This window comes from Symphalangus syndactylus, chromosome 5 (genome assembly GCF_028878055.3).
Source record: "Symphalangus syndactylus isolate Jambi chromosome 5, NHGRI_mSymSyn1-v2.1_pri, whole genome shotgun sequence".
Lineage (NCBI taxonomy): Eukaryota > Metazoa > Chordata > Mammalia > Primates > Hylobatidae > Symphalangus > Symphalangus syndactylus.
The window spans coordinates 45,458,259-45,476,214 of NC_072427.2; the positions used below are offsets into that span (position 1 = coordinate 45,458,259).

Genomic DNA, 17,956 nt, shown 5'->3' on the forward strand with positions numbered 1-17,956 from the left:
ATTCCCATTCTCGGGAAACACACACCGAAGTATGTAGAGCTAAAGGACCATGTATATACTATATCCTCAAACAGTTCAGAAAACAAATATGTACATCCATGTAGAGCAAGAGAAAGAGAGAAAAAAAAGGTTTTAAGTAAATCACTATGAATGATAAAGCCAGCACCGAGTATATAAAGATCATTCTTCAAGTCAAAGTTCACTGTAGATATTTAAAGCCAAGAGCCCGCTGGAAAGCCTGTGACTCCCTGTGTTCCAGTTTTCATAGACTTGTCAAGATGGATCAAGGCTTCATCCCCACAACCTTCAGGTGCAAATGAGCTGTCAAGGGAGGTTTTCAGAAAGCAATAAACAGCCCCTTCCTTAGAGGCCAAGAGAGTCTGGGTCTCCCATTTTAGTCAAAGAAAGCTAAATGGAACTTGCAACTCAAAATATGTAATGATTCACCCCATGGTAATAAAGCAGCCCTGGAATACTCCCTGGCGGGATTAATCTTAATCGGCAATTAAGATAAAGTCTGGGCACATGCTAATCCAGGGCTTAATCGGAGACATTTTAATGTGCTGCCGTGGTGTGGATATAAGACTAGGATTCCACTAATTGAGCCTGGAATGTGAGTGTGAGGAGGAGGAATCGCAGTGTATGGGTTGCCTGTAGATCCAGCAGTGAAATGAGGTTTTGCCTGAGTGTTGCGCAGTCTGGGCTAGGACGGCCCCTACGTGTGGCTCACCTTGCCGTTCATGAACGCTCCACCATCTTTCCTGTAGAGCAACAGGCGCAAAAAGGAAAAGCAAGTTCCTGACAAGATATACAGTAGACGTCTTGCTTTGCTTATCATGTTTTGAAAGCCCTGGTGCATGAGATGATGACTCACACAAGGTAGGTGTGGGGACCCATATGAGGAAGAGCAAAATAGTTTTTTAAAAGAGAAACATTTAAAACAGTTTTTGAAGAAAGTTAAAGCTGACGTTATCACTCTATTGTATTTTTCCTAGAAATTTATTTTTTGCATATTTCTAAAATCCAGGCAATCATATGAGGTAGCTTGTAAGTATAAATTTCCAGTGGCCAAGACTTAGTACCCTAGGTTAGCAAGAGAACCCTCCCACCTGCTTGCCAGCTACTTTTGTCTCCAACTGTGTCATTTTAAAAATCCCACCTTGAATTGAACAATGAGAACACTTGGACACAAAGCGGGGAACATCACACACTGGGGCCTGTCAGGGGGCTGGGGGCTGGGGGAGGGATAGCGTTAGGAGAAATATCTAATGTAAATGACGAGTTGATGGGTACAGCAAACCAACATGGCACATGTATACCCATATATCAAACCTGCACGTTGTGCACTTGTACCCTAGAACTTAAAGTATGATGAAAATAAATAGATAAAAATAAAAATAAATAATAAAATAAAATAAAAATCCCACCTTGTCAGCCATGATTTGAAAATTTGATGCTGGCATGTACCCTGAAATTCTCATGAGCAGCTCAAGCATCCGGTTTAAACAGAATATACTTAGAGAAGTTTATTCCACGTTCTTGGCCTCATCACTAAATGCACTGCAGCACCGTGCTACCTATGTTTTTCCGAGATGTCATGTATCCTCATGGTCCTGAGAGGTAGGGGAGGAAGCAGGCCCTTCTCCCAGATGAGACAACTGATCTACAGACAGAACAAGTGGCTTGCCCACATAAGACTGAGTTTTGCATTACTTATTATTCACTTGTCCATGAGAAATGAATCTGGCTATCAAGTTTTTAATGAGGTATATGATGAAGTTCATGTATGGGGTTCATGCTCACATTCTGGAGGACGGGTTGAGCCTTCCCTCAATGCAGGGAAAGAAGTGTGAGAAACATGAAGCTGCAAAAGAGAGCAGCTCGGTGACAATCAATAGTGGCCTTTTCTATCAGTAGGTATCCCTTGAGCACCAACTATGTGAAAGGCCTAGTGCTGGACACTGCAAAGTGCACAAAGAAACATAAGGCAAGGTCACTGCTACCCAAGAGCTTGTGTCCTCTTGGAAGGAATACAGTATAGAGATGAAATGATAGCTAAGCTCCCAGGCACGTGTGTGAGATGTACCAATGAATGGGCCACATAGAACGAGCTCTCTGGTCTAAAAGGACCAAGAGATTGCTTTTGGCTGAGTGTTCAGGGATGGCTTCCCTGAGGAGGCAGTCTTGAATAATACAGGGTGAGAGAAGGAAAGGAGGCATTCCAGATGGGAAAGTAACTCAAACTCAGTGGAATGGAGGGTGGGAGGATAGGGGGAGTTGGATATAGCAGAAAATAAGGCAGAAAGAAAAGAGAGTCAGTCTATGGGGGACTCAGAAGTCCTACCTTAAGAGTTAAAGCTTGTTCCCTTATGTGCTGTGGATAAGGTTGCCAGATTTAGCAAATAAAAGTACAACATGCCCAGAGAGGTTTGAATTTCAGATAAACAAAGAATAATTTTTGATATAATTATGTCCCAAATATTGCATGTGACATACTTGTACAAAAATATTATTTGGTGCTTATCTGAAATTCAAATGTAACTGGGCATCTAGCATTTTACCTGACAACCTTAACTGTGGAGTTCTTGAAGATTTTGGAGTAGAGGAGCCCCATGAAATTAAATCTCTTCCAAAAAGGAGGCTGAGAATCATACATCAAGAACTGTGAAAACCAGCCAGGCATGGTGAAGCACTCCTGTAGTCTCAGCTGCTCAGGAGGCTGAGGCAGGAGGATCTCTTGTGCCCAGGATTTTGAGGCTGCAGTGCACTATGATTGGGCCTGTGAGTAGCCTCTAAGCTTCAGCCTGGGCAACATAATGAGACTGGGTCTCTAAAAAACAAACAAACATAAAGGAGCATGAAACCTCACTCATTCTACACTTTCCTTTGTGGGAAAGTTCATTGGAAATTTTATGCCCCATCTAAGGGGTTCCCTGTAGCTGAAACTCATGAATTACCTGGTTATGAGATATAAGCTTAATATGAACCATGAATTCAATAATGTCACAAATGAGGCAGTTGTCCCTGGGAAGGCTGGTTAGTGTAGAGCTGAATTGGGCTTTGAAAACATAATTTCTTACAAACCCCTGACTTCTAGGCTTTCCACACCTGCCTGTACGTGCTGGTCAGTTAAGAAACACAAAAGGAGATCAGACATAATAGGCACGACATTAAAAACATAATAGGAAAATTACATTGGACTTCTATAATTTTCATTAAAATCTCTTTTCTCCAAGAAAAAAAAAAGGAATGTATTTTTTGAACATTTGTAGTTTTTAGAATTTAAATGGGCAGCATTCAGAAACAAAAAGCCCTTTAACGAAGGTGTAAATTGTGCCTTTTTAAAATGACTTTTCTTCCCTACTCTAGTACCCACAGTAATGAACACTCCTACCCAATCAAAATATGAAAACAAAATTGGAGCTGTGTCAGCATCTTGGCTGCAAATAAAACCCAAAACAGGTTATAGCACATGCTAGGAATACAAAATAAGGTTAGAAATAATGCTTCAGCTGTGAGTTCTTCAGGCTGTGGAAATAATAGAGCATAATTCAGTAGAAGAGGAACTAGGCAGTCAGCATACACAGGAAAAATGAAAGAAACAAGAAAAATGCAAGGGGTAGGAAACAGGGTTGGACGAAATTGGAGGGGGACAATGGGTGGCTAATTATTGGAGGAAAAGTAAGGCCCAGCCTGGTCAGAGAACATTCAGGAGCATAGAGGGTGGCCTGCTTGAAGAAACTGCTGGGAATAGTGAGTTTTCCGAGGTGATTCCAAATGGATATCAGACATCAGAGAGGCACACTCGTGGCATAAGAGTTTATAACACCAATATCTAACTCCTGATGAGACCAGAAAGAAGGAATCCACTGAGACCTAAGCAGGCTTTTGCTACCTGGTGACTAGAACATGCAAGGATGGTTTATTTTATTAGTGTAAGATTATCCCCTAAACCCTAACCAAATTTGCAGAGCAGCTCTGTAATTGTCTTGGCTTACAGGTGCATATGTCAGCTCACAGTGCTCAACCAAATGGGTTTTTTGTTGTTGTTCTTTTTGCAACTTCATCAAGGTATTACTAGTCCAGATTCCCGCTACCATGTAAGAGCACCTAACCCTGGTGAATAAAGACGAGACAAAAAGAGTTAACAGGTTTTCTGCTTCATATTATATTTGCAAGAGGCTTATCGAGACAGTTATCTCAAATAGCAGTTTGCACATTTACTTTCATTCTAACTCAATTAAAGATTATTTTTCTTAAATATTTATCATGGAAGTTCCTTTGCCTTTGCTTTACTTCCTGGGACTAACAGTTAAGAACCTGTTATCAAGGGAAAGGGGTGGCCCTCCTTTACTCTCTGTTCACACCAGGTAAAATCATTCTCAAATGTGGTCGCTAGCATACACCAATCTTGAATAGGGCATTAGTTGCCTGATTAGGATGATGACCGAAGTTTCACAAGCTGTGTTCACTGTGCACATTTTAAAAATAACCACACATGCAGTGCACATTCAGTGAAGATTTGTTAGGGAGGAGAAATGAAATAATGCCGATTGAAACTCCCCTAAATGTACTACAGCCTCTACTCGGCATCCTTTCTTGAAATAATCATTTTGTGGAGAAGACACATCATTGCCAAAGTCAGCTCCTCCCTCCCACCTGGTCAGTCCTTTCTCATTGTCTGCATGTGATGAGTTCATTAGAAATAACAAAAATCCATTTTATCAGGCCAGCCTTCACCTCTGTCTGTCAGTGCACCTGCTCTTAATTTTACCACTTATGATTCAGTTGTGAGATGGATTTTAAGCTTTGGCCTCTGGTTTGGTTTATTCCATTCTTGTACTGCTGCTCCGTATTGATTTTTTGTTAAATGAGGCCTTTAGTGGTTAGCTGTAGAGGCAATTATTTAACGCTTTCAAAAATAGTATGGGAGTGGAAAATAAAAACTGAAAGTTCAGTTGAGGTCCAGCCAGTGATTTGGAGGCATATCGGTTTCCCATAACCCATATGAGAAAGAGACATTCAGCCAGCCTACGGCTCACACCTGGGCAAACCTGCCCATCCTTTCAGGTATGTTCACAAGCTCTTGGTGGAATTGTTTCTTTCTTGATTAACTTTACAGCCCCATCACGATCCCACAGTGCACATATGCCATTTCCTCATTACCTGTTCCATGCCCAGCAAGTTTCTGATGTGTTTCAAATTTGAAGTTGCTTGATGGATGTATCTGGGTATTGGAAGTAGTGAGTGCCTTGCCATCTGGCAAAAGAGGAAGCAGCGCAAAGTCTTGTTAAGCAGAAAGGTTGGAGGATAAGCGAGGGTGTCATGATGGGGGATGAGAAAACAAATGAAAACCCGGATGGAATTTACTGTTGACCCTTCCAACTCAATATCACTTCCCCCAAGGAGACCTTGATAAGTGTGTGATTCAGCCTGGAAAACTCCACCCATAGGCCACCCTGCGTGGAGTAGTACTTCCTGCATATCAGGCATCTGTGCTGGGCATGGTGGTGTAGAGTGATGAACGAGATATGGCCCTGCCCTTAAGAAACTGACAATCCAGTGAAAAGCCACCAGTATATGGACCTTTTACCACGACACTTGAGTAAAAATGGAGGCTCTAGGAGCCCCAGTGTTAGACAAACTGACCCAGGGGTCATGAAAATCTTCATAAAGGAACTAACAATTATTCTTGGTCTTGCAAAGCAAGAGGGAGTTTGCAGGTACGAAAGAGAAGGTGAGGACAGGGAATAGAATACACAAACACAAGAAGTGATCAAATGACCAAGAATATCTCGGGTACAGTGAGAAGTGCGGTGTGGTTAGACTAGAGGAGAGTTGAGTTTCAGTGGGAGAAGACAATGTGAGATCTCGCAGCCCATATTGCACCCTTCCTGGGGACTTTCTTGCCTTTCTAATTGAAAAGAAGGATGCTTCAAAGCTAGTAGCTCTAGTTCCAACACCCAACTCCTCTATCGTCAGCTGTGTGAAATAGGGCAAGGTACTTAAAAACATAAAGCCTCAACTTTTCATCTGTAAAGTGGATATTATAATGGCAGATTTGTAGATGTGTTTGGAAGATCAATTGAGATGACGTATTTAGAGTACATGCTGGTGTCCCCCAAATTTTCCAGTTAGTATTATTTGCCTTTGTGTGTGTCCTTATCATGGACCACAGACTCCAAAGGCCAATGTCCCAGCAGGTAACATCAAGATATCAAGAAAGCCCATGCCGAGATGCTTAATGGTAAATGTTCCACCACCTCAGTTTAGAAAAAATATATATATCCCAACTAAAACAGGACCCATGCAGGCAGGAAGCCCTGTTTAATCACACCTTCCAATTTTCCAAGAGAAGCTTGAAGCACAGATTTCTAAGTGAAATTTCCCATCTTTTCTGTGTTAGTTACTAATCTGAATTTAAAACACAGTGTAGGCAAAACAGTGCATGTCTTTGGGCCATACACAACCTGCGGGCTGCCAGTTGACAGCCTTTGATCTCTATCTTCTCTCCCACTACATTACAGGCTCTTACAGGGCTAGTGCTGTGGTTGTTAATGATTCGTATCAGGGCTGGCTCATGGCAGATGCTTCGTGGTTGGAGGGCACTGACTTTAGCCACATACAGACATCGACACCAGGGGCGAGGAAAAGCAAGCCAACAAGTGAGGTGTTCAAAAGTGCAGAATTCAAAGAGTGACCCAATGCCATAGCACAAGCCCAGGAATGAAAACTTTTAAAACTCGGCCCCAGCAAGAAGCTCCTGGGAGAGGAGCAGATCCTTGGGAAAAAAAAAATGTGCAGTCTGTGAAGGGCAAAGTTTGGCAATCTATTAAACAGCAAGTTACAATAGGCGAGTGCAGAGATCACAGAAGCAGGGATTAATGTACACACATCTATACAGGGAACTTTGATGCTTTCAAATGCCTCCTCGCCATCTGAAAATCAGGCAGCAGGCATCGCCTACATATTTCACAGCAGTCTACCTGTCTGGGTGTTTGGGCTTGACAGCAGGAAGCTCTTTGAAATGAGGCTGAGGCATTTCAAACACTTCTCCTTGAATATCCAGTTTGTATATTCTGTCGATGGCTTTTTAAATTGGCTTTATTTTACTTTATTATATTTTTTTTTTTACTAATTTTGGAATCGCTTATTAAGTCGAAAGTCTGCAAAAGAGCAAATTACAAAGCCAGGATGCCTTTTGATGATCTCAAGTGAATGATACAGACACAGGCTCGCGGGCTCACAGGCTCACAGGCTCACATACAATTCCATATAACAAGGAAGGAGAGAAGTTACATTCACAGAGCAGAACTATTTTCAACAACAGTCCGGTGAAAAGTGCCAAATGTTTGAACCTTTTGACTCCTGCCCAGATACTATCATAATGGTTTAGAGAGGGATGTTTACAGCTTTCTATGCGTAATAAATAATTTAGAAGCCATTCATTAAAACCTTCTAAATTACAGACACTGCAGGCAAATTGCTTCTTTTAAGAAGGAAAGGATGACCTGAAAATTGGTCCCCAGTTTCTTGCCTTCTTCTCTTTGATTCTTTTTGTTTATTCTTCTTACTAGAAGCTAAGTGAGTAAAGTACCGATATTGGGGGGTTGGGTGGGGGAGCGGGTTACACCACTGTAAATACTTAGAACCACAGTGCATGTAAAAATGAAGCTGGGCTGCCTTGGCCCGGTGAAATCATGCGATGGAAATCTGAAGATCTTACATTTTTATTCTGAGGTCCACAGAGGTCTTGTTCATGCTTCTCTGCTCATTTTAAAAAGGAGGTGCCAATGTACTGGCAGTGAGGAGGAGAGTGGAAGGATTTGCATGAGGCAGCTTCTGTGACTCAGGTTTTCAAAGCTGTCTCATGGAAGGCAAAAAATACTATCCTCATCCGAATCGTGATGCAGGTGTGGTAACTTGGCTATCTCTTCTAACACTACATTGCAAGGCCTTGATTGTGGGGTGTGGGAATCTTACACAAGACCCAACCAAGCCAGAGAGGATTAGCTTTAATTTCATTCAAAAGCTGTAAGTAAGAGAAAAGACTGTCAGTATCCTAAGGCAATACTTAGGAACAGGTAGAATTAGGTAGGATTGTTTTGGGAGTGACAGAAAGACCATGATTCTGAGTTGATCTCAAGAACTCCCAGGCCAGGCTCAGTGGGCACACATTGAATTTATTTTCATTCGGTTTGGTGGGGGATCCTGGGAGCAAGCTACTTTGACTCATAGATGCAAACAGTAAGAAACCAAACTGTTGATGTGGGCCAAAGTCCTTCTCGTTCAAAAATAGCCTGTATCAGGGAAAGAGAGAAGGGGGAATTAGAAATGGGCCCTGGGTTCGAGGATATTCCCAATATAAAGACATCCTTACTTCTAATGTAGGCATTTCAGATTCCCACTACTTTGTCATCCATATTGAAACTGAGCACCAACTTTCCCATTCAATAGCAGTCAAGGCAACACATGATGTTGTCCTTTGTGGTAGCTCGCTTCCTTTTGTGGAGACATACCACCGAGAGGACAGGCTTCTGGTTCCAGGCGCAGAAGCCATCTCCAGCTAAATGATGAACCCGTTTTTTAAGACGTCCTTTTTATGGTTTCTTAAATGACAAGGCATTTCAAGTACAATGTGGTAAAGGGGCACGATCATAAAGCAATGTGGTTGGCAAGGAAGGTATTTCACTGTGAGCAGGGGTGTCGAAGCCGAGCTTTATCAATGAGTGGAATTTCCTGTAAGTAGAAAGATAAATGAATTAGTAACTCAGAGTGATTTTTTAAAAATACATATCCAGATGAAAGCTCAGATAAGTTTGATCCCTTTTAGCCAATGAAGTATGATCTCTAATTAGGTTTCCATGCAGACAGTGCAGCCTTGGAGTACATTTCTGAATCTAGTTGACCTTTTCAGCTGGAGAAGCCAAATGATTTCCATTCCATGCTCTTTAATTCTGGAGGAATTTCTAATTTGTTGTCAGAGATAAAAAAAACTCACTCCAAACATGAAAAAAGTTTTAAATAGTCCAGAGCCCCATTTATAGAATATTAAAATTTTCAAGGTGAGAGAACCCTAAGAGACCATTTTATTCCATTCCTTTATTTCACCGATAATAAAATTGAGGACCAGAGAAAAATCAAAGACTCGCCCAAGGTCACTCAGGGACTTGGGACCTAGGATTAGAACCTACGCCTCCCTCTTCCCACCCCAGCCTCTCTGCCTGGCCAGTCTCTTACTTGCCTGCTATGCTTTTTTTTATGTGGTCCAGATGTTGCCGCATCAAAGGCCTCTCACTGAACTGCACCATCGGACCTGCCTTAGGGAAACTTCCATGGGCCAACACCTACCCTCTTGCCTTTCTTAATTTCTTTTGGAAATTCTCTATTCTCTCACCTTATTAATGTTAAAACAAAACGGGTTCTTTTATTGCCACAGGCAGCAGGAAAGTGAAGTTCTTGATGGAGGCAAGTGTCTTCCCTAGTGAGAGCAAGTAAATTAGTTCTGAGGTCCTCTCACTCACTCTAACTGTAATGAGAGACACCAGCCCTTCTTCATTAATGAGATGCCAATCACAAAGGGAGCAGCCTCAGAGAGCCTTTGGGGAGGGGGGCGGCGGGGGAGAGCAGTGATTGGCACTGTACTAAGAAGGGAGGGAGCAGAAAATAAAAGCCTCCAGAGGTGGGAAAACACACGTGGATGATCTCAAATCAGAAGGGTAGGTCCAGCGGGAACCCGAGGGGCTCCTGAATGGGCGAGTCAGCGTAGTCTATGGCAAACATCTTTGGGCAGGAGAATTAGGGAGCTACCCCCCGGCATATTTTCCTGGGTATGCTTTCCGAGGCAAGGTTGTGTTCATGCTAAAGTGTGTCCCACGTGGGGATCCGTATGATTGGTGACAGTTGGGGCTCCTTAATGACTGGGTTCTCTTGGAAGGCTGGCAGCAGCGAACCTCCTCGCTCCTCTGCCTTAGATCTCGTCAAGAGTTTCACATGCTGTGTAACCTCCTAAACTTTGAAAAGGAAACTTTCTAAAAAAAGTTAAGGAAAAATAATTTGATGCTTAAGGGAACTTTTTTTCTTGCATGAGATAATTTCCCTGGTAGGAGACACTGTTCTTAAATTTGTCCAAGGACCGGTTAACCCATGACCACGTTTCCAGGGCGGGGGAAACGTCTAAATCGTATTTGTTCAGCTCCTGCTCTCAAAGTGGCTTGAGAATAGGTTCTGCCCCTGGCAAGATGACGCTTGCTGTCTTTCCCTCTCAGCTACCCAGAATGGCATTTGCAGCATTGTTGAGAACGTTTTGGGAAAATATCTGTGCAGTTTTCCCAACTCAGTTTTCACCATCTGCAACCTGCATTTGCTTTGGTAGGTTGGTAAAAAAAAAAAAAAAAAAAAAAAAAAAAAAAATCTGTGCATATTGGAAACAGTACTTTTATTTGTAATTAAATGCCTTTTTCCCTGTTATTTTTTCCCTGAAAACATTTTTGTTTATGAATATGGGTCTATATGAAGGTTAAAAGACTTTCAGCACTCAAAACAACTTAATAAAATGTCTGAGCACACAATTAGGCATGCTTATGTCCTTCAAGAATCAGGTAGCGGAAGTTCTAATTGGCAAAGCAGCATCTTGAATGTCATTTTCTAAACCCATTAGACCATGTCTAACAGAAAAAGAGGAGAAGCAGCAGCAGTTTACAAAATACCAATAGTGTCCCCCTTGGAGACATAATTTTAGGGTAGCGGTTAGACGATATTGAACTTGTAACAAAATGTAGCTACAAAGCCACAGTAGCTTCAAGTAAAATGACATTTCTTTAGATCATGTGTAGGCTCACCTTGTGATAGTAGGAGTAAATATGTGTATAAGCAACTTGGAGATGCTCCTTTATTCCCTGTGTGTGTGGTGTGTGTGTGTGTAGTGTGTGTGTTTCATGCACTTCTTTAAAGGCACACAGTCGGCTGTAATATGTCCTCCTTTCTCTGAATTCTGGTGACCTTTCACCACAGATTGGGCAAGGCCCAGGCCTCTGGTTTGATAGAAATACAGCACATCTGTCTTCAGTTATTCACATCTGATACCATAACCTTCGTGTCTGGCTGCTTTGGGTCTACCACCATTAAAATTTAAATTAAGAACCAGAAGTTTTTAATAAATTCAAGCCAGAGTTGAGCATCCCAGAGATGTTATCTTGCCTGGAATCCCCTCGTTTTAGTTTAATAGTACTTTTGGAAAATCTGACAAGACTCACCTAGAAATTCCATTCTTTGTTGAAGACCAAAAAGGAAGAATCACCATGGAAAATAAAGATTCATAAAGCCAACTGCATTTTATTCTAGATGCTTTTTTTTCTGCTAGAAACCTGTTTTTCAAAAACTTGGTTGACAAATTCTCATTTGTATATTTTTCCCCTTATGTTTTAGACATTTGGGTTTTTAAAGATAAAATTCTTGCAGATGTTTTGGATTAATCTGTTTTCAAAAGTGCTCAAGAACTTGATTTCCAAGGACTAGACTTTCTTTTTTTTCATTACCAACTACTGTAGTTTGCAAAGAGGGAGAAACTTAGCTTGCAATTGACCTGAATTCAATAGAATCACACACCCTCCTGGTTTTAAGGAACATCTGAAACTGAACCATGCATAAGTGTGCCACCTGACTGAGCTTTCTAAACAAATATTTGTCATCTTTGTCAGACCAAACTTCTCATATAGTGTTTTGAATTTAATTAGAGGCATACATAAATGGTTAGGGGAGAAAGACAGAAGTCTACCCCCAGAAATGGCTCATAGGAAAATGAGACAATTTCAATTTTACTTACTCAGGCACACCATAGGAGAGGTACTTCTCCAAGTTGGTAAGTGAGCCATTTTTGCAAAAATAGAAGCAACATTCTGGGCAAGTGCTTGAAAGTAGAAAAGACCTGGGATAAAACATTATTTTTTAAAAAACATATCATAAAAGAGAGTTGCCCAGCTCTTTCTTAACTTGTGAACTAGCTGTTCTACACATTTACCATAAGATAATTGATGTTTGTAATGCTGCCCCTAAGGCACTACAGGATCCTAAAGTGCCTTCTGAATCATCAAAGAATGATTCATTGCGTTCTGGGTGGTTTTCTTGTTGAGTGTATTTTATTGTATATGAATCCCTTTGAAAATTGATAATACATCTGTGATGGGTACCAGAGGTTTGCAATCAAGAGCACACAGCCACAACTGGTGAGTGGGAAGTGTCTTTGGTATACAGGCTGGGTGGCACCCCCACATCCTCCATCCTGCTGCTTCGAAGAGGCAATGTCGCCCATGGAATCTGCAGAAATTGGTCTCTGTGAAGGTTTCATTCAACTCCTCCCTCTCCTCCCTTTCCTGCTCAGCTTGCTAGTAGGAGCCCACGTGTAAACAGCAATTCCATATTCCCACCCCTCCCTGTGCCCAAAAGGAGAAGGGCCAGAAACTTAGGGTGGCACTTATTAGGCAGCGTCATACAAAAACTCTGATATTTGACCACTTTTTATCTACAAAAGCAACAATCTCATATGACCAGTCACAGTGGTTACAAATATCAGGTACCTGTGTGTGTGTCTGTGTGTGTGTGTGTCTGTCTGCGTGTATAGACATGCATACCTCATTCAATTTACCCAGAAGACTTGATTAACAAGAATACCAAAGCTCCACTGGATCACATGACTTGCTGCCCCCTGGTTTGTTAAACAAATAACTTTTTCCTTCTTTGCTCTTCCTTAGCTGATAACCAGGAATGGAACCCTAGCATTTTCACAGCACTGCTATGTATTAGGTGAAAATGGCCTTCCTATTTCTTGGTATGCTCTGTTTATATTTTAATGCTGTTTACAGATGAAATATTCCATAAATATTCATACAGTGCCTGTACAAAGGAAAGGATCCAAAGAGCTCTTTATTAACAAGCTCCCTTATGTCAGGGTAACTATGGGAGAAAGGGCTTTAATCCATCCTCCCAAAGTTCTCACAAAAAAACTGAACTATCCTCTTTACACATAATATTGGGGTGATCTGGGATTTACCAGCTAAATTCACAGCTAAAAGTGTCAGCTAATGAATTATTCCAAGTAAATTAACAGACTAAGGGAATCCTTTCTTCAGTCCCATACCAGTGCTCCCTTCATTAGCAAATACGCTTAATGTGGAAGAGAGATCAACTAGGTGCCAGAGAATGTTTAGCCCACATTCATCCTCTGCACAGTTCCTTGACCCCAATGATCAATTGACATTTGTTAGAAGAGCATTTTATTCTTCCAAAGGAAGGCTCAGAAACATTAGGAAAAAAATTTTTTTTAAAGCTCAGAGAGCTTGTAATGAAGTAAATTAAAACCTTTTTAAAAAACACACTTACAAATTGAACTTTTTATAAAATATTCAGGGGCTTCAAATTTAAAACTATTAAAAAAAACCCACATATACTTCAAGGTTATGCTTTTAAAAAATTTAAAATACTGGGTTCTCAGTTGAATGACTGACAAGTGCAAAATACTCTCAGACTAATATTTGTACCAAAGAAATTAAATCTAACAAAGTATTTTTTATCTCCTCAATGGGGGAAAATAGGATAGCAAATTGTTTTTCCCCCCCCATCTTTGTATCAAAGATGGTTAAATATTTCTTTCTGTTCCATCAGATTGTCTCAACTGGCAAGATAATACTTGGGAAAAGAGTAGGTAGAAGGGAAAATGAAACTGGCAGCTCCTGAGATCCACAGGGCATCATTTGGCACGCACTTCTTTGAGGCCTACCCAAAAGTGGTTAATCAGAGAGTAGGGACGATGTCAGATTAAATTAGAGGCAGATTTCTCTATGTTTATGGGCAAATCTGAGACGGCCAGTCTTTCAGGTCTGGAGCTGTGGTTGCATGCAAAATGTGATCCTAAAAATGAAATGCCAGTATTTAATCCTTCCAACTACTCAGCTTCCTCATTATTCTCTTGTGGGAATTGTGGTTGCTACTGACTCAAAGTTGCCCCCCGTTTGATGATGTATTCATTGCTAGAGTTGGGCCCCATGTCCGCCTCAACCTGGATTCCAGTTGAGGATCCTACAGTGAGAATTCAATTAATCTTAAGATAAAATCCAGCAACAAGAACTTTTAAGCCTTGAAATGCACAAAGCTATGTATGTATTTATGTGTGTTGTGTTGTCCACCCTGAAACATAGTCCAGGCTGGCCTCTGTAAGGCAGGACTCTCAGTGTGTTCTCTCAGGCTCTCCTTGGGGAATATCTCTTAGCAGAGTGCATTTTTGTTACATGAGGCCATAGATGCATGTGGCTACTGAATCAACCATTTTGACGTCAGTTAGTTCTTTCCAGTTGTCCTAATGACTATTCATTCAGCATTTGATTGGATTAGAATAGGTTGATGCAGTTCAACTGAATCAAGGTGTAGCAAGAAGAAAACCCACTGGATTGTAAATCTAGAGAATGGTTTGAGCCTCAGCTCAGGTGCTAACTTGCTATGTGGCATTCAGATCTCTGGATCACTCTGGACTTCAGTTTCTTTGTCTGTAAAGTGGTAACCGCCTGGCCTCTCTTATCAACCTTTCAGAATTGCTAATTCAGATTAAATGATCTGGTGAATGTGAAAGCTTTTGAATCTATCTGAGTTATCAGCTGGAACTTTATAGAGTTAGTTGGCACAGTGCTTCAGGAGATAATTTGAGGATGACTTTTCAGGGAATTTCTATGCCAATCAGAAAGTATTCTTTTCTTATGTATCGATGGCAGTGAAAAAATGAGAGAGACCATTATATCAGTTGGACTCGCTTGTTCATCACCACTTTAAAGATGAGCAAAAACTAGTTGAGAGAGTCATAGCGAATCCTTGGCATTAGCTGTTACCATGGAGGTGAAGAGGAAAATCCCCACTCCCCAATTGTATTTGAAAACAGAGAGGTCTCCAGCCTTGGAACAAGTTGTGGCAAATGGACAGGATGTCCTAGAATGACACCCTAGGTGCAAATAAATCACCGGAACTGATGGCAGCCACCCAAGAGTTCTGAAGGAACTCAAGGGTGAAATTGTGGAACTACTGGCCAAAACGTGTTAACTTGTTACAAATGGGTACTGTGCTCAAGACCTGGCAAATTGCCCCACAACTCTGAAAGAAGAGAAGCACAAATAGGTGAGTCTCCCTTTTATACCTAGCAAGCTGGTAGAGACTATCTGAGTGGGTAATGTCACTGAATACATGTTTATTGTAGCATGGAGAATTACTGAGCATTCACCCTGTGCCAGGCATTGTGCTGGATGGTAGAGGTGAACAAATGAAAGTGTCCAGAAGGCTGTTTGACAAAGGGGTCTGAAAACTCCAGTGCTGCAAACATAGATTTGGGAAGTCATTGACATATAGGTCAAAGAAAGCAAATAGCCTTCACCTAGAGGTGCCGGTCCCATCGATTGGAAGATCCTGTCTTGGAGCACCATGCACACTAGACTATCCTGAAAAGAGAGTGAAGATCTGCTAGCAATGTCTGCATTGCTGGGCTGTACCGTGCGCTGTGTTTGCCATCTCCATGTGGGTGAATGTTGGAATTCTGAGGGTGACGGGTGGCTGTGATAGCCCAGTGAGAGTGTGAAAAGAAGGGAAGAGGTTAAAAGGCAGACCCCTGCACAAAGCAAGCATTTGGGGGTAGGGAGAGAGGGAAGAAACCAGCAAGGGAGGCTGAAAGGGTTCATCATTTACTTGTCTGTTCCTTTAGTCAACAAGTAAGCATGGGCACTTTCTATGTGCCAGGCACTATTTTACACCCTGGAGTCACATCCAGGGATGTGCTCTGTTTTTGGAACAACAAGGAAAGTGTCAGATAGTAATAAATACTCAGAATCAGAAGAGGGATTGTTTGGGCACTGTAGCATGGTTGGTCAGCTCTTACAGGAGCTAAAACCTGTATGGCAGGACTTAGCCAGTGATGCTAAGAATTGTGAGAAGAACATTCTAGGCAGAAGAACAGCTAGTGCAAAGGCCCTGGGGCAGAGAAAATGGCAGAAAAATACTCCTTCCAGAAGTTTGACTGTGTAAGGTGGCAGTTTGAGGGGAAGACAGGACTGGGAAGGAGGTTTCCTGATCCTGTGTATAGTTGGTTGGCTGGCTGTGTAGAATAGAGAGACCTGATAATGTTTATGGATTTGAGGAAAAGAAGAAAGTAGAAAAGGAAAGACTGATGATGCAAGGGAGAGAAAAGATGATCAACGGTGCTGAGAGGGACAGTTGTCTTAGAGAAGGTGCAAAGATGGTAAGGGCAAGGGCAGATATAAAGAGTCTAGAACAGCATTCCCCAACCATATCTAAACTTATGCACTCATTTCATAGTAATATATATTATTTGAACATTTTTTTAAACATCTAATCGTTTTGCATGTAATGCAAAATGAAGTGAGTTAATGTTTTAAAATGTATGTGTCATTTTAGATAAGTATATATTAAAGATTTTATTACAAAATTAATTGAATATGGTATTTACTAACATTCATGGATTATAATAATAAATTCTGAATGAGCTCCATCTAAAAAGTGATGCCCATGGTTTAATTTACTTTAATTAGGTAAGAAATGACAACTTATGAAACATACATTAAAATGACATCTGTTAGTGTGCTCAGTTTGGCAACTAAATAAATATTGAACTGTGGGTTAAAATTTAACTGTGTCTCATAGTATCAAAAGTAGTCAAAACCAGACAAAATCTGCCTTTACAACTAATGGTAGAAAAGCTTACATTTTGGGTAAAAAAATGTGATTTATTTTTATTCTAGTGAAATAAAAGAGGATTTCTGGCTGCTATTAGTAAACACATCTATACAAAAAATTAAAAGCCAAACTGGATATAAGCAACACCAAATTTTCCACTATTAACATTGATTTTTGAACTTACGGAGAGATCTTAATGGGTTATGTGACAGGTAAATGCAATTCTGAAGTCCAGTGAAGAATACCTTGACATGTATTTATAAAGTTACCATCATCAGATGCGCAGTCTTCATAAACTTTTCAAATTTTTACTTCAGAATTCTTCTACTATTTGTCTTTACCAAAAACCCGCTGTGGGTAAGAATTAGACAACTTAATGAATTAAACAACCAAAAATAAACATTTTAAATTGCCTCGTGGTTCAGTTGCCACAATACTGGTAACATTCAGCTCCTCACCCAATGGTGGAGGGTGATGAAGTCATGAGCACAGGTAGCTGATGCCAAACTCTGCTCTTTTAAATGAAAACCATATGTAAGTATTCATTACATTCATCCAGTTATTTAAGTAGAAATTAAAATATCTGCTTTTATCACCTTTAATGATATGAACACTGCAGAAACTTTTCTGTGAAACCCTGGGTTTCCCTCAGTTTGGGAGCTGTCACTTAGGAGAAGGTGGAGATACTGAGGGATGATAAGCCCCACAAAGGCAAGGATTTCGTTTTGTTCACTGCTACATCCCCTATACCAGGATGGTGCCTGGCACAGCACAGACACTTTGCAGATATTCAGTGAATAAATGAATGAGTGAATGAATGAATGCAGGTTAAGCTGAAGTCAGAGTTTTCTGCAGAGGTATGGAATAGAGTGGACATGATTTGCATGGAGGAGAGAAACTGCTGCAAGAACAAGAGAGGGAACCAGCAGGAGATGAGTTAGCAAACAACCTTGTGGGTGAAAAGGCAGATCATTTCCATGAAGAACAATCATTTATCCCAAAACCATTTCTTGAACAGCTTCTATATGTTGGATTTGTGAAAAATGCTGTGGGATTCAGAGATGAAAAAGACTCAGCTCTCTGCTGGAGAGGATGTGGAGAAATAGGAACACTTTTACACTGTTGGTGGGACTGTAAACTAGTTCAACCACTGTGGAAGTCGGAGTGGCGATTCCTCAGGGATCTAGAACTAGAACTACCATTTGACCCAGCCATCCCATTACTGGGCACATAC

General features: G+C 41.0%; 1 protein-coding gene and 1 long non-coding RNA gene across 4 annotated transcripts in view; one reads left to right on the forward strand and one right to left on the reverse strand.

Moving 5' to 3' along the window:
• RORA (RAR related orphan receptor A) overlaps positions 1-17,956 on the forward strand; it is a 740,258-nt gene that overhangs the window by 454,617 nt on the left and 267,685 nt on the right. The window lies entirely within an intron of this gene.
• Positions 7,850-10,375, reverse strand: LOC129482444 (uncharacterized). The gene is made up of 3 exons (XR_008657705.2): positions 9,398-10,375; positions 8,520-8,739; positions 7,850-8,300 (listed from the first exon to the last, which is right to left on the reverse strand). It is a non-coding gene; the product is annotated as an uncharacterized lncRNA (long non-coding RNA).